Raw genomic sequence first — 4,095 nt, 5'->3', positions numbered from 1 at the left:
TGAAATGAGAGAAGGGGATCAAAAGGTACAAACTGTTGCATACCTTAAACTAATAAATGTCAATTAAACCTAAAAAACAAAAAGGCCTTGGGCTGTCTCCCCAATTCAGGACAAGTGCTTGAGGCTCTGAAAGGGAACTAGTCATTCAATCCCTTCAACCCTCAGCAAAACCCCTCTGCCTGGCATGGCAGGGGCTATAAATTCAAGTATAACTCAAGCAGAAGGTGGAGGTTTGGGGGCTTGGCCAGGAATGGGACCAGGGCAGGTGAACAGACACAGACACACAGACACACAGACACACAGCACACAGACCCACACTGCATTGATGAGAGACACAGACTAACGCACACAGATGCCTGACACCCACACTAAGAGACACAGGGGCACCGATACCAATTCAGTACACAGATACTTCTACCCAGAGAGACTATGGCCACACAGACCCACCACCCACTCTCACAGAGAGCCCCTCCTGTCCCCTGCGCAGCCGGCAGAGCCAGACTCTTGCCTGAGAGAGCAGAGCAGGGGTTGGGGAAGTCTGAGGCTCTCCCGGTCCGTGGGTGTGTTTGTATAGGGCGGCGGTTTTCAACCAGCGTGTTGCAGCACACCCGTGTGTCACAAGAATTTTTTAAAAACATGCAATACCTGACTATTTAGGAAGGGGCACCTACCTCTTTTCCCTTAGATTGTCAAAAAAAGTGATAACAGCCAACACAACAATAGCTGTCTAGTGTGAATGAATCAAAATTACACCTATTGGGGGGGGGGGTTCAAATCAGCAAAAAATGTATTTTTTGGCATGCAGCAGAATTTTAGTAAGTAGTTTACTAGTATGTGTGCCATGACATGAAAAAGGTTGAAAATCACTGGTATAGGGTGGGGAGGGGCTGGGATGGCTCAGCTGCACTGGGAGGATCGTGGGCAGAGGGTGGGGAGGGGACAAGGGGGGATGGGCTAATTTTTATCTGGGCAAAGAGAAGCTGGAAGCAGTTTGCGTGTGTGTGTGTGTGTGTATGTGTGTGTATCAGGTGGAGAGAGTAGGGAACAACCCATTACCTGATTGGTCTGGTAACAGGAACCAAGGCAGGGGTTTCAGACCCTGGCAAGGCTGTTCAGCACCCAGGGACTGGCTCTAAATATTTGTGGAGCTGCTACTGAATCCCAGGCCTTTTGCTGCTTCACACACTTCAATCAACTGATTCCTACCAAATAGATAGGATTCTCCCCTGCTTCCATGGGTGGAGGAGGAAATAGTGACCTGGTGGAAGGAACAGGTGGACGATTTGCCCTGAATACCAAGTCCCAGTCCTGAGTGCTCAAATGTGCTTCTGCAACCCAGGGAGCCATATTGCGAGTGGAAATTGAACAAGTCAGAAAAGGGAGCTTTTTGGGTGGAATTTAGACAAGACAGAAAGGAGCTTGGGGTTTTGAAGTCCAGGCTGCCAACTTGCTCTGCACTCTGCAAGCCCCTGTGCTCCGGCCTCCACTAAGCCTGACCTCTGCTGTGGGCCACAACCCTTTGCTCTGTGTGCTCTGGCTACACTGGCCTCCCCTTACGCCCTGCAGACACCCCAGGTACCCCTGTCACAAGCTCTCCTATCTCCCTGGTCCTTTCTTCTAACGTTGCTTGCCCCCCCTGGACTGTGTGCTCACCTTAGTATCCCCAGGGACTGGCCCTTAGCAGCAGTTCTCCTGGCACTTAGCAGGTGCTCAGTAAGTATCTGGTGAAGTTGGAGTGTAGCTATTGTTGGGTAATAATGAAAATATTATATATATATATCCATATCCATTTCTGTGGTTTATGCTTTGTGTTTTTTCTCTGTTACATATTTTAAATATATATACATATATTTTATTGATTTCAGAGAGGAAAGGAGAGGGAGAGAGAGAAACATGACTGATAAGAGAGAATCACCGATTGGCTGCCTCCTGCATGCCCCCTACTGGGCATCGAGCTGGCAACCCAGGCATGTGTCCCCACCAGGACTCCAACCGTAACCTCCTGGTTTATAGATCAGTTCATAGATCATTGCTCATCCACTGAGCCATGCCAGCCTGGCTGTTACATATTTTTAAAAATTAATTTTTTCTGGTTAAAGAAGGAGGAAAATATCTCCCATGATGACAGTCCCTGGCTGGCCTGAGCTCCTGCTGCCCACCCTGGAGCTCACAATGCCGGGCAACACTGCGGCCAGCTGAGACTCCATTCTCAGGCAGAGGGCTTGGGCGGCTCCTATTTCAATCAAAAACAAGAACCATGTGAAATTGCAAGAGAAAGCAGAGAAGTTAAAACAGTCACTGTTCCAGGTTGTCCTTTAAAGAGCCTGGGAGAACTACCTGCACCTGAACGGCAGTAAATTCATTTTTAAAAAGTAACACACTTAGCCTGGGCTGGTGTGTCTCAGTGGTTGAGTGTCGACCTATTGAACCAGGAGGTTATGGTTTGATTCCCGTCAGGACACAAGGACACATGCCCGCTTTGATCCCCAGTGTGGGGCGTGCAGGAGGCAGCCAATCCATGATTCTCTCTCCCTCCCGCTTCCTCTCTGAAATCAATTAAATGAAAAAAAGTAACACATCTAGCCATGGCCTGTGGTTAGAAGTCTGCCTGTGCATGTTAGATTCCTGGTCAAGGGCGCATGCTGGAGGCACCCAATCTCTCTCTCTCTCTCTCTCTCTCTCCCTTCCACTCTATAAAATAAATGGAAAAATATCCTCCAGTGAGGATTAACAAATAAAAAGTTACATACCTAGTCTCCGGGTAAAGATGGCAGAGCGTGGTTGGAGCAGGTTACAGCTCCTCGTTGATCACGTTCAGCCGTCTGGTAAACTTGTCCAGATTGCATGTGCTTTAGCGGCTGTAGCTGGAGGAGCCCCCACCCCGCTTCAGTGGGAATTAAAGCTGCAAATGGTGTGGTATTGGCAACTGAGGAGAAACAGAAACCCATTCTGTATGATGAGCAAAGTGTACACAAGTGGAGCCAGTCACCAAACATACAGGCTTGGCTATGGTGGCCCGTGCCCAGGTTAGAGTGCTTGGGCTCAGAGGTGGGATCTGGCTCAGCAATCTTATCTTGTTTACCAAGAACCCATTCCCACCACTCAGCTGGTGCAGAGTAGCTTCTGTGGTGCAAGAATACGCCCCGTCACGTAATGTTCGCCCATTGGAGAGTTTTACTAATTTGAGGTTGGAATGAGGGGTGACCATATTTATTTTATTTAGATCCATCAAGAGCCTACTTTGCCTGGAAAGCCACAGCAGTGGGAAAGAACCGGGTGAATGGGAAACTTTCCTTGAGCAAAGATATAATGAAGATCTAGAACTTGAAGATGCCATTCATACAGCCCTATTAACCCTGAAGGAAAGCTTTGAAGGGCAAGTGACAGAAGATAATGTAGAAGCTGGAATCTGCCATGAAGCTGGATTTAGGAGGCTTACTCCAACTGAAGTTAAGGATTACTTGGCTGCCACAGCATAATAATGAAGTGACTGAAAAATCCAGAATTTCAGATTATCTCTATACTTAAACAAGTTTAAAGTATGCTTTGTTTTGCCAACTTTTTGCATACTTATTTCTACATGATTTAATGGATCAATGCTTTTAAAGTGACACTTATAAATAATAATAAACTGTTAAGTCCAAAAAATAAAAATAAAATAAAAAGTAACATATCTACTGGCAGATGGGTACTAGACTTATCTGGGTGTTCAATTTATAAGGTATACAAATGTCTAATCACTATGCTGCGTACCTGAAACTAATGTAATATTGTATGCCAACTGTAATTGAAAAAATATTTTAATAAAAAAAAGAAAAAAGTAGCATATCTGAGAGAAATGGAAACAGGTCCTCACAAAGGCGTATCCTTGAATGTTCAGAGTAGCTTTGTTTGGAAAAGCTAAAACTCGGGATCTTCTCAAATGTCCATGAATAGGCAAATGAATAAACAAATTGTGGTACATGCTTTTGATGGAATACTACTCAACAACAAAAAGAACTTTGCGGGGACTTCCGGTATCGTCCTTGGGGCGGACCTTGTGGCTTCCGTTAACTGACCTGCAGGGTTCGGCGCGCGGCTGAGCGTTGGTGGCCC

General features: G+C 46.3%; 1 protein-coding gene across 1 annotated transcript in view; it reads right to left on the bottom strand.

Moving 5' to 3' along the window:
- DISP2 (dispatched homolog 2 (Drosophila)) overlaps window positions 1–4,095 on the bottom strand; it is a 34,400-nt gene that overhangs the window by 27,996 nt on the left and 2,309 nt on the right. The window lies entirely within an intron of this gene.

This window comes from Myotis brandtii, unplaced genomic scaffold (assembly GCF_000412655.1).
Source record: "Myotis brandtii unplaced genomic scaffold, ASM41265v1 scaffold133, whole genome shotgun sequence".
NCBI classification, from domain to species: Eukaryota; Metazoa; Chordata; class Mammalia; order Chiroptera; family Vespertilionidae; genus Myotis; species Myotis brandtii.
This window is presented reverse-complemented; position numbering and strand designations above follow the sequence as displayed.